The sequence below is a fragment of the Hippoglossus hippoglossus genome, chromosome 6 (assembly GCF_009819705.1).
Source record: "Hippoglossus hippoglossus isolate fHipHip1 chromosome 6, fHipHip1.pri, whole genome shotgun sequence".
Classification (NCBI taxonomy): Eukaryota; Metazoa; Chordata; class Actinopteri; order Pleuronectiformes; family Pleuronectidae; genus Hippoglossus; species Hippoglossus hippoglossus.
Genome location: NC_047156.1, coordinates 6,189,034 through 6,202,197, shown reverse-complemented (window position 1 = coordinate 6,202,197; position 13,164 = coordinate 6,189,034). Strand labels below are relative to the sequence as shown.

The 13,164-nt window shown below is 43.9% G+C and overlaps 1 protein-coding gene across 3 annotated transcripts in view; it reads right to left on the bottom strand.

Moving 5' to 3' along the window:
* The window catches only part of tspan9a (tetraspanin 9a), a 162,048-nt gene extending 160,035 nt beyond the window's left edge, over window positions 1-2,013 (bottom strand). For all 3 annotated transcript variants that reach the window (XM_034588311.1, XM_034588310.1, XM_034588312.1), the window contains exon 1: window positions 1,790-2,013. The gene's annotated coding sequence lies outside the window, so the exon portion shown is untranslated. The remainder of the gene's footprint in view (window positions 1-1,789) is intronic.
* Window positions 2,014-13,164: the final 11,151 nt, after the last annotated feature.

The window sequence follows — 13,164 nt, the reverse complement described above, 5'->3', positions numbered from 1 at the left end:
AACTCATTTATACAGTCTGAAGGTGGGTGTGGATAGTAGAGATATGGCTGCTGGGAAATTAATCCAACATTTCCATATCTAATCTGATGTAAACGCTCAAACAAGCAGTGGGGTCTGAGTAGTGTGCCTGCAGTCTGCGGACTGAGTCGAACATGTTTTCTGAAGTGGTCGGCTATTGGTCAAACCAAAATCTTCATTGCAGATGAACCAGGTAGGATGAAGGCAGTTTTCTAACTTCACTCTGCACCATATAGGCTGTTTAAGAAAAGCTCCGAACACAACGTGCAGCACTCAAACAATAAGAAAGTGAAGGTATGTTGGTTGTAGAACTCTTTGAGGAGGACTCGCTAGATGAGAAGGAATAATTCTGAAGTGGCTCCGGAGCATCGACACGGGCCCAGAGAACAGCTCATTCCACACAGGTTGAGAACAGGCACCGCTATGTGGGAAATGAGGGAGTAAGTGAAATTCTGTATAGATGCAGTATAGGTCAAGGGGAATGTGGGGTGGGTGCTGGATTGGCACTGACCCCTGTGACCATGCCATGAGGGAGGCAGGAATGTGGGGTCACATGGTGCAAGATCTCCCCTCTCTCCCCTCTCTCCCCCCTCTCTCCCCTCCCCAGACACCAGAATAGACTCCCGTGTGAAATCCAATGAGTGTGTTTCTTTCACAAAATACGTCCCGCAGTCAATGTCAACACTCCCCCAAGGGGTATAGTGAGAAGTATCCCACAGTGAGAAGGGGCATGTGATAAATTACAAACAGACGGTCGTTTTTCATTCAGCAGACAGAGACTTCCCTGTGAGACTCGAGTCAAGCGATAATTCCTCACATCTTGAAAATTCATCAGCGTGCAAACACTTTGCACTTCGAGCAGCGGGGGCCAACGGTGAAATCAGGTCTGAGGTGTCCCCTCCTCAGTGATCAGGATCAGATTCACATTTCGAGACACCCTAATACTTAAGATGAAAGGCTCATCTGGGCGACAACAGCCACACGCCAGCAGTGAATTGTCAGAAAATCAGTGAGGGTCTGAGGTGATGAGTTTATTGTTTTGCACGAAGCGTGTTTCCTCCCATGAATGACAGCAGCATCTCCCTCAGCTGCTTCCTCTGTAAACGAAAAAGGGACTTTTTTTGGAGTCCTCACATTCCTGCAGCCTCACAAGATCAACTTGTTTCCGTGAGGTGAATGCCAACCAAAAACATGCACTCGGCATCAAACAGGAGCAGTGTGAGCTTTTTATTTATAAAAAAGGAGAGATAAGTAAAATAATTTGTTTCTACCATTGATCAAACGCTGATAGATATTTCCAGGCAGGAGAACGGACAGGGTGAGGAGATAAAATGTTTTCTTTTCAAAAGAGCCATTTATCATCTGCTAAAAGCTCACATTCAAAAGCCTGTTGGCATGTGACACCCTCATGATGCCCCTGCCAGGAATAAGAGGTCATCAAATAATATCGATGGGAAGGGAATGGTTTTACCAGGAGTTCATGGGGGTTATTAAAACTCAATCCTGCAGCAACTTATTTTTTATGATCCAGGAGTTTAAAAAACCATAAGGTCACTTCAAACCCACTCGTTATACTGACATCATGTTGTGGTTATTTATTCTGAATTCGGGGCAATATTTGAAATCACACATCTCACATCTCACGAGGCAGTGACGGGACAGAGAGAAAGTTGGATGGCACAGAACGCAGCGCTGGGTTTTGGCCTGACATTACGCACGGATGTCAACAAACAAAACAAGTCAACAAACAACAGAAACAGCTGCTTCTCACCTGCTGCCAGTTCTCCCGCTTCACCGCTTCACCGCCCAGTCGACGGAGGAGAGGAAACCAGTCACACGCAACTTCAGCGCAACAGCTTCAGCCCACAAACTTTTTTTTCCTTTTCCCAGCTGGAACCAGCCTGCTGCTGCTGTTTCCTTTTATTCCGCTTCCGTCCGCACAACAACGACTAAACAAACGTGAGGAATCCAAACAACGTCTCCTGACAACTCTCTGTGTTCAGGGGATGAACTGAGGAGCGAAATACTTCTGTTTGGAACGAGGAGGAAATGGAGGTTTGCGGAGGAGGAAGAAGAGGAGGAAGGAGGGAAAGGGGGCTTGTTACTGACTCCTACCGGCGCGTCACAACCTCGGACCTTTATAGGAGCATTACACAGAGCCCGTAAAATCTGAGTTATTATGATGAGTCCCAGGCGTTGAGGTATATTATAATAATTTGGGAGTTGTAGAAAAAACAGAAGAACAGTGAGTTTTGACAGCTGACACCAGGGTAATGTAAATATTATGGAGAAAATGACATTGTTGAGGTAATAAATGAAATGGGAATGGGACCTGCAGAGAATAAACAAACATTTTTATATTTGAATGTGGACTCTACGTTTTATTGTTTGGTTTTTTTTATTGAGATTTCAAAAAACACTGGAAAATGTCACAAGATTGGTTAAAAAAGGAGGAGCAGTACCCACACAATACTACTACTACTACTACTAATACTAATACTACTACTAATAATAATAATAATAATAATAATAATAAAAACTTAATTAGGACCCAGTTACAATGTGTAAGAAGTTAAAAATGTCAACATTGTCTTTCCATTAACAGCTACAACCTCCCAGTTTTCCCAGTAAGTCACAACTTCAGAAACCAATGATTTCTACATGGAGACAGAGGGCGGGGGGTCCTCTCTGACCAACCTCACCATGATGGCCCACCTTGCCAGCATTAAATGGGATTGAACAATATGGACGCTGTGGCTGCTTGGCTGAAGCGAATCACCCGTCAGTGATGGATTTGGTATTCTTCCTCTCCCCTGATGTCTCTTTTAGTAAAAACAGCCGCTCCAGAAAACACAGGGCTCCTCCGATGACAAGATCATGAAGTGTTCATGTGTCCAAATCAGAAACACGCACGGTGTTCAGCCTGATGTGTACAGAGCCGTCCGCCGGTGCCTCTGCTGCCATGTGTGTAATTACCAGATTAAAGGGAGCAGAGGGTACGAAGAGAACATTTGAACGCAGCCTCCGAGCCAACATGTTGGCCCAAACTTTTCCTTTGGGGGAAACGCTTGGACCGGAGACCAGAAACACACATAAACACAGTCCGTTCAAGCACATTCATTTTTTTTATATAGTATATAGAGTATATAGTAAAAGAGAGGGTATTGGAAACAAATATATTGAAACAGACAGATGTGGGAAACCAGGCAACACTCATGTCCACTGTTATTCGTTTCAAATGTTTTCACATGTAACCAGAACCAGAAAACCACGAGCACCTAATCCATCTGACTCAGGTTTGACTGATGGAACTGGGCAAGACTCATTTTACATCTGGACATGAAAATATCTTGTATGTGTTATCTTGTTACACTGTATATATATTATCTTTAACATATATATTCTGTCCACACCATGTATATTCTGTATACTTTGTGTATATTCTGCTCACACTGAATATATTCTGTTTACATTGCAGCTGTTCTGTTTACACTATATATTCTGTTCACATTGTACGTATTGTTTACACTGCATATTTCTGTTTGAATTGCATATGCTGTTTTTACAAGTTATACATTATGTTTACACTGTTACACATATTCTGTTTATGTTTTATATATTCTGTTCACACTGTATATATTCTGTTTAAAATACATATTCTGCTTACATTGTAAATATTCCAATTACATAGCACATATTATTTATATTCTTACACTTTCTTATCATACTGTATGGTATCGTAATGTATCGTATTGTATCGTGATCATCTTATCATATCTCAAGAAGAGAAACCAAGTTCTTTGACATGATCTTGGTTTAAATCTTGTGTAAACTTCAGCCGTCCTCTGTAACTACAATCACCTCGTGTTAGTTTTCCATGCAGAGGAGGAGAAGACCCAAAATTGAGCTCATCACTCATCGTGAGTGTCTGTGGATTCCCCCCCCCCCCCCCCCCCCCCCCCCCCCCCCCCCCCGCTGTCATGATTACACTGCGATTAACCGAGTGTTACTGAGACAAATTTAAAAGACATAATCAAGTGCGCATGCTGCTTGGCTGATAGATGGGATAATTTGAGCAGAAAGGAGACCTGACGTGTTTAGACTTTGTGTAATGACAAGGCTCTTAGAAGCTCTTCTCTGAGTTAGCCTTTCACATCGGAGATCTTCACACTATTACGTCCAGAGTTCACTTTCCAGCAGAGTGAGATGGGAAGAAGAAACACGGATCTCTTTCATGTTACATGTTCTTTGTCATGAAATCAGCAGCTGGTTGGCGTAACTTTGCTTAAAGATGGGAAACCATCAGGCACTGGTGTTAAAACCCACCTACCAGCACCTCCAGAGTGAACTAACAAGCTGTGTCTTTTTTAACTCTGAAAAGCAAAGAGAGAAAAGGACAAGTTGATGTTTTATTAGTTATGAGGGATGATTATTTGACCTGGGAGCAGTTGTCTTTTCAACTCTTCAGTATTTTAATTTGGACAAAACTCGGGTGGCTCGTCTGATTCTTAGCAATATTGAAAATACTGTTAAAGCCCAACTCTATGCTGAACGGACCACACGTGAGTTTTGTATGAGGATAACTTTATTTTAAATAAATTTTAAAAAAGGAAATCTGATTATACAACAAGAACCAAACGCCATGGAAGCCAGAGGAGGGAGAGAGAGAGAGAGAGTCTGGCTGAGTGCCACCAGCTTTTACAGCCTGCAGGTAAAGTGAATTGTCCATTATCTAAATGTTTTCCTCTGTCTTATGAAGAATCACTGCAGCTTACACACACATTCCCATCCAGGGTTCGGTCAGGCGTCCTCCTCCTGAGTCAGGAAAAGACAATTTCCTCAGTTATTCCTCATGAATTCCTCCGTGTTTCAAGATGCCGTGGATGTCACATTAAGAAGCATCTTAATGTGACAGCTAATTTCCACGACAGCTGGGGTCATAATAAGACTCTAATTTGTCCTCTCGTCTCGGCAGCATTAATATCTACAACACGAGGGAGCAGCCCAGGTGGAGTATCCTGGGTTAATGACTTAATAGCCAGCATGGGACGGACCTGGAGGAGAGCCAGAGCTGCACTAATTACACCACGTCCGTGATGCTTAGTGAAGCCTGTCGTGCAGATCGCTCTCTGCTAGAACAAAGACAAACAGCACAGCATGCTGGGAAAAGGATGGATTCAGGATGTTGAGGAACTTAGTGTGTGGCCGCTGTAGATCACACGGTGAGTTGTGATTTCTGAGTTGCATCAATCGAGTGTCACAGCTCATTCATCCCTGCAAGCGAGAAACAAACCAGTGAAATTTCCGCAGCAGTTTTAAAGCTCTTTCCTGAGTTTTAGGACAACGTTGGGGAAACATTCTGAGCAGCAGGAACAGCAGTTGTAAGATATTATCATCAGTATAAGGAGGTAATTATCAGGACTACATTACGAGGGACGGATTTTATCCTCAGCAGCTGTCGATTAGAAAGAGCTTCTCTTCGAAACACCTGGTGTGAGCATGACGGTAGGAAAAGTGGAGCTCGAGCCAGAACCAGCTGAAGCAGCGACTAGCCTGAAATCCTTGTGCTATTGTCTTACATCATCTTTCCATTTTGCTGTGGAACAAAGTACTTGCACTGAAATACACTGAGAGAGAGTATGAGGATTGTTAAATGGAGGCTGAACACTGAACACTGAAGACAAAGTGTTACTGTGTGTTGCATTTATACCAAACAGCTCATCGGCTTTCATCTGATGTCAAATCAGACCAATGTTTTGGGGCTTCTCGCTTAGACAAGTGGGAAAGACTTAATCTTTCATTCTTTACAGTCCAATTTGTTTCTCAACACTTTCTGTAGGTGTTTCAGGCCCCGATGACATTTAGTCTAATCTCTATATAACCAGGTATCTGCAGCGAATGCAGATAAAGCAGAAAGCTAATAGTTCCACCTCTCTTCCTCTCCACACGAACTGTTTGGGCACAGTCACACGTACGTGAATGTGAGGAAGATTTATAGGATCGAAGTTCACCAAAGTTGAACTCAAGACGAAGCCACGCTGCGATTTGCCTCAACACAGGAACCGGACGTCTTGTTCCCCCACAGATTGCAAGTTAACAGGAAGCGAAGGTTCAGCACTGAAACCTTTGTGTGTGTGTGTGTGTGTCACTAGGTCGTTAACCTGTGGGCAAACAAAGCCTGTGATTGGTCAAACTAGAGACGGAAACCAGAAAACTTCCAGACGCAAAAACCTTCTCCCTCATCTACAGATTCATTCACATGTCACAGATTACAAACTCCTGAGTTTTACATCACTTACAAGTTTACGTCTGAGCGGATTACAGTAAATAATTCCACAAACACACGTTAATGGTCTTAATCAAACCCACTCAGGTCAGCGTCTGTCCAATCAGAGTGTGTTTGTTGTTGTAGCTTCCGGAGCCTCGTCATCGCCGTGGTGACGTTTGCAGGTGGAAGATGTTCTCGCAGCTTTGTCACAGCACGGACAGGAGGTCAGGGGGCAGCTTTAAAAAACCCAGAGAGAGACATTTGAGTCCTCACTTATTCTTACCTCACGTCTCAGCGCTCAGTTATTCGTCTTGCTTCTGTTTAAAGGAGAGCACACTGATTTCTCTTAATCAGGGGATTCTAGTCGGTGAATTAATGGCAGTGCGGTGGATTAATGTTGTTTTTGCCTGGAAACAAATGATGGAGAACCAGGTCTGTTTTTCTAAAAGGTCAAACGAGCACATTATTTAAGTAGAGAAGAGAAATACAGGCAATTACTGGAGACATTTAACATAATATTGATTTCACAGAGGTTAGTCCTCAACCAGGACCACGTCAGGGAGCAAAATGACCAAGCAGTGACTTTCAGACATGAACTCCGGAGGATGTCCACAGAATTGTTGCCTTTCACACATAAACAATGCAGCAGGAGATTCTCTGCTGAGACACATTCACAACAACACAGAAATCTCAGAAGCGTTCAAGTGACGTCCTGAGATATTTGTTTTCTCTTTTGTTTTTCATTTTCGCTTGTTACAAACGTCATAAACACGCCCATACGCACACGGGGAATCCTGCAGAGGATCTCATGCTGTGTGAGCTCCTTTGGACATTCTGTGGAATCTGTACCAGGGGATTGGCAGGAGAAACTCACTCGGATGATTGCGTTCAGCCCCTCCTGTGAATGTCGGGAGATTCTCTGGAGTTCAGAGCTTACCAGAAAGCAGCTTTGGATATTCATTTTATTTATTAACTGTTGGGGGGTGCTGTGGTTGACACTGTCACTTCACAGCTAGAATGTTCCCGCTTTGAATCCCAGTTCAGCCGGGGGTCTTTCTGTGTGGAGTTTGCATGTTCTCCTTGTGTCTGTGCAGGTTTTCTCCAGGTACTCCAGCTTCCTCCCACAGTCACAAGACATGGAGATAGATGTTAGGCGACTCAAAATTAACCATAGGTGTGAATGGTTGTTTGTCTGTATGTTTGTTTGTCTGCAATACGCTGGCGACCTTTCCTGGGTGCACCCCGCCTATCGCCCAATGTCTGCTGGGATTGGCTCCAGCTCGGCCTCGGATAAGTGGTATAGATGATGGATGGATGGAATGACTTTCTACAATAATTAGGTTATTTCCCTGTATATTAAAATTCGGAATAAATTGAAAGTATAATTATAATCATGCAACAAGAAATGCATCATATTGTCTTCTAACAGACTATAAACTTTAAAGGATAACGCGGCGTCACCGTTCAGTTGAATAAACACTAAACTATTCCCAAATAACAGTTTTCTGACATGACTGGCAAAGCATCAAAGTCACAGTGAAACCTCGTCATGAATTATTCATGGCGCCTCGTGCCACCGTCACACCTCAGCTGTCGGAGCCGGTGCCCTTCAACCAGCACGTCTGTGTCTGCAGCACAGCGTCACGCACCTCGCTGGGCAGAGCTGGACCGGAGAAGTGCCCTCAGCCCCGGTCGCTGCAGGGCGCCGTGCAAATCAACGGGTCAAAAGTCCATCGGCTCCTCCTGTGCTGGAGGTTTCCCGCGGTGTCCAACAGGAGGTGGACACAGAATCGCAGCTGGGCTCAGGACACATTTAGGTCCCTGACTCAGTGTGTGTTAATGAGCACCCCTGCAGTGTTATTGGCTGTGGGATGTGAAGATAACAGCAGATACTTCACTTTCCAAACTAGCTCTGCAGATCTCACACAGAGAATGTGGAAATGTCAATGAGGCAGAGATGGGTTTTCTTTCATTATTTCCTCCTGCTTCCATATGTCACTCTCCTCTCTCTGGCAGTGTCCTGGGGATCGAAGGGCGCTGGGCTTTCCCCTTAAAAAGTTTCGCTCTCACTGTTGATTGCAGGGTGGAAAAGGGCTTTGGTTTTTACGACTCAAAATCTCAACAGGGACCTCGCCATGGCAGCTCATATAATATCCTAAATAGCTTTCCTCATATTAGATTACATGCTGCATGGCGAGCAGCGAGGCTCTGTGTGCGCGCGGCCGACACTCCCACTGTGGGAAGCAACTTTAAGAGCTATTACAGCAACGCACCTCGTTCGTCATGGTCACAAATGAACCCTGAGGTAAGTGAAAATTGTGGCTCTTTATGAGCCTCTGGGCTTCAAAACACATGCAATTGACATTCACCGAACTGGTGTTTTCAACGCACGTAATAAAAGACACACGGCAGCGATGAGATTAACAGTAAATCAGAGCGTATAACAAGAACAAACTGTTTTCCTAATATACAGTATGTGTGACACCGCTCACAATGAGCGTGCACGTCGTTCAGCAGCCATGAGCAGCCGAGCAAGGGGTAGAGGTCAAGGACTCGGAGCGCGGCGCGGCACACTGCAGGTAAACTCTTCAAAAGCCTCATGACGAGGAGATAAAAAAGAGGCGGCAGCTGGTCCTGGTTTCCTTCTGCCAGCGACCTGTCCCATCCACTGTTTGGTTTTCATCATCGCACCGACCATCTGCTCTGATCCTGCGTCAGATGCCAACGTCGCTGGATAGACAGGAGGTATTAAAAATGTGATGTTGGCAGCAGAATTCAAATGGAAAATGTTTTTATTTACCCAGAAGCTTCATTTAACAATGTTATTATCATAAACACTGTTTTTTATGTTTTTGTTGATATATAATACCTGCTTCAGACAACTACCGACCACCTTCAGCTTAAACCCTTTCACACAGAGAATCAGACATGCACATGCATAATCGATTTCAAGCAGAATAATGTTTGCTTACGGATATCAGCCGTTTCCCCTGAGAGAAGCTCCCGAGCAGCTCTAAGCCACCATTAAACACCTGTGAGTGGAAGGCAATTGAGCCGCGTCTGTTTAACACTGATCCTCTGCAGGCTGTCGTGCGGTGGTTCGACTCGAGTCTGCACACAGCACGAGCAGAGGCGAGACCTCTGTGAACAGCAGAGACGCTCAAACAGGGACCCAGAGCAGAACGTGGCTGTTTGTTCTGCTTATTACTGACGGGAATCCGCAGCGGCATCTGTTTCTTGGTTTTATTGTTTCTGTGTTAGAGCAGAAGAAACTGCCCGACCATGTGTGAGACTAGACAGAGATGACACAACATCTCCGTCTCCCGACAATAGCACAGAAAAGGGAAGTGCAAACATATATTTCCAGTCGTTTTAAAGACGCTCAGCGAGATTTCAGCTGAAAAATCCATTTTACAGGGACAAAGGTTTTTCCCTTTTTGGAGAAAGGGCAATTTTTTAAAAGTAGAAATGTTAACAATTATATATCAGTGCTTAATTCTGTTTACAAAACTGATAGATAGGTAGATAGATACAAAATAAGGTTTTAAGATGGGGTTTAATAACATTTATTTCAAGAAATATATTAAATATCTAGTAAAACCTAACTAAAGATGACAATGATTTATGTTGAAATAAAAAAGTAAAGATATTTTATAATGAAATAACACATGACCTGACGAGGTGACTGAGTCCTGTGGCAGGATGTGGCCTCGCTGACGATGTAAACAAGAGAATAAGCGAAACATCTATAACAAATTGTGAGAAAAACAAGTTAAAATGTGCTTTTATACTGAAGGTCCCTGACTCTGAACCTCGCAGCTTTTCCTCCACAAGTCTTCTCCGCTGTAAAAACACTATTTTCGGAGGAGCACACCAGGAATACCGTGTAAAATCTGATCCCTGTCACGTCGCCCGCGAAAAGCCGGCGTTCTCCATAAAATGAGGTGGGTGGGTGAGCGAGCAGCGTTTTTTTTATGGCGTGAAAGCTTGCACATCATAGTAACTATGGGAACTGGGACTCTGTGGTTATTCCAGTGGAGCAGTAATTAGGTCGTTAAGAAAGAGAAACTGAGGAGGAAAGAAAGAGCGCTGAACACACACACACACACACACACACACACACACACACACACACACACACACTGGTAGCGAGCAGTGAGGTGCATACATGTTCATGTGTTGGAGCAATTATGGCGCGAGGTCAGGTTGAAAGGGAAACCTGCCTTTCTCACCACGGGGCTAATTAGGGGTCATGACAGATTGTTGCCGTTTACACTCCACTGTTCATTTACTGCCGTCTCAGGACTCACTCCATCATCTCAGCTCTGCCTTCTCTCTCGTACTGTCTGCGAACGGCGAACGGAACCACGGGGAGAACTGGGAGTGACAGCACAGCTAAAGCACATTAAGTGCGTATATTCAAGACAACATCTGTCTCCTGCTGTAATGAGGGAAATGGACGTTTTCCGTCCTGGTTGTAAAAATATGATCTGAAACGCTGCAGAGTCTGCAAATGAAATTAAATGCCACCTCAAAGCATTTTGAAGACTGACCAGAAACTGGAGATCGTAGTCTGATTCAGTTTTTCGGAATTTGAACGACATTATCACCAAAGTGCTTTTGTGCCGCAAACCGGGCGATATCGCAGAAAACAATAAGCATCTTTGTTGCATTGACGCCGCTCCCTCGGGGCTGACATCATCGGCGGTATCCGTCAGTCCCTCTGTCCGAGGGGGCCCCTGTAACGATAAGAAGCATCTGAAATGCAGCCATCTGGAACACGGGCGTCCACCTTGGAAGCCGAGCTCCACGAATCACCCTCTGTAAACATACAGTAGTGTGTATGTAAGCTGTAATGAGTCTGTAGCTGCGGCTCGAGGACGGCAGCGTGCGTTCTCCTCATCGGCGATGCAGATGGTACGGACAGATAATAAGTTGTCAGCGGTCGCCCGAGGGTCTCGAGCTGTTTACTTTAAAGTCTAACAAAACCAAGTACTGAAGTACTGAAGCCATGAAGCTCATCAGCGAGGGAGGAAAAACAGGGATTGTCCTGATTCTGAGACTTTTGGGAGAAATCACTTCCAGATCAGTCGTCAGGACCTTGGTGATAAAAGGCTGATACTTGCAGTAACAAACCATTTGATGTGAGTTTCTGTAGGACGGAGTTAACTGTCCCTCTCACTTCTTACACTGTAGAACACCCAGTGAGCCAAGACTCTTCAGTTCAATCACGTCAGAGCAAAGAAAACCTCCTATAGAGCCATGAGTGTAGAGATACTTCATACAGCGTCTGGCTGACTGAGTGACTGAGTTCCCTCATACTCCAGACCTTTCAAATACATGTTCCTGATGCCAGATTCTTCTCCTCTTCCTCTGTGTCTTGTGCGACTCAGTCATCGACAGAGCACATTTTTTTTCCCTGAGTTTGGCAAAAGCACAAACTCACGAGTACGTCTGTTTCCTGCGGTTGAGGTCGGAGCAATCAGGGAAATGGGAACAAAGCAGGGTGAACACACACTTAGTCAGAGCGTTACACCATCAGCAGGTGGAGTCGAGGTGGAGCCGGTGGGCCGAGTCACCCCCTGAAACAACAGCTCAGCTCCTGCCATAACAAACTGACAGACCTGTGATAGACTGGGAGCAGAGTCCTCAGACTGGGAAAGAGTCACTGGAGTCCTAAAGGGAACAATCCACAGAACGTGAACACACTGCACTTCTGGATGATGAATATTTTGAAGCTGAGTTAATGTTTCAGGCGCTGCTGACATCTGACACAGTGTTTTTCATGCAAATGAGAAAAAACAATGACTTTCTGTTCCACAATAACTTCTCATAACTGTTTTGAGCTTTTTATAACTTTATCATACAAAACAAACTTCTGTTATGAAAATGTAGGAACTTTATCTCACTACTTGATCTTACGTGTAATTGTTAGTTTTCAAGGCATCCACAAAGAAAAATACACTTTTCTGTATTTGACCAGGAAATATGAAACACTGACTTGCACATAGATACTGAAATAGATATTCAAATTACTTTACTTCTGTTGCATATTAATGACTTATCAGTTTTAATAGTCAATCATTTAATGGCAATGTCAATTTAAATGATGGCAAATCTCTAAAAAATAGAAGGAATGGAATTAATTTGTAGAATTTGTGACTCATCCCGTCTTTCAGCCCATAAATTAAAAAAAGGGAAACATCTCACATCTCCGACCCACAAAGTTGTAAGTTATTTATTATTTATATCAAAATTGAACTCGAAAATTGTGCAAATCTCATGTGTCATCTTTTCCTCTGAGACGCTGGCAGACAGGATTTTAAACATTGACACACGGCTCAACACAAACCTCAGGGATTACCTGCATGAGCTCGTGCACTAATCACCTCCCTGACTCCTTCGCTCTCTATCATCAGTAATGTCAACACTGAGTGATCGGCTGATTACACACATCATTAACAATTACTACATCAACTGTAGTCAGCATGCTTTCTGCTCCTGCCAGGGTAAACTGTGTATTTGTTCTGGACGATGTAAAGAACTGAAATAACAAAAGTATTTCAGTATTTGTGTGTATGTTTAACGCACATTGTAAAAACACACATATGACTGTGTAAGAACCCTGCTGATTGAATCTGGTGTATGTCGACCTGTGCTAATTAGTGCAGAAAAGAAAAGTGGGCAGTGACGTTTGTATTGAGCAGAACTCGGTGGTTAATTTACACAGAACAACAGTTTCCACCTCAGGACGAAGCAGATGCTGGATTCAAGTCAACACACAGAGGGTCTGTGAGCGGACCTGGAGGTTTTCTGGCTGGATCCTGACTTTTTATCATTTATCTTTATTTAATATGCATCCCATCACAGTACTGGAA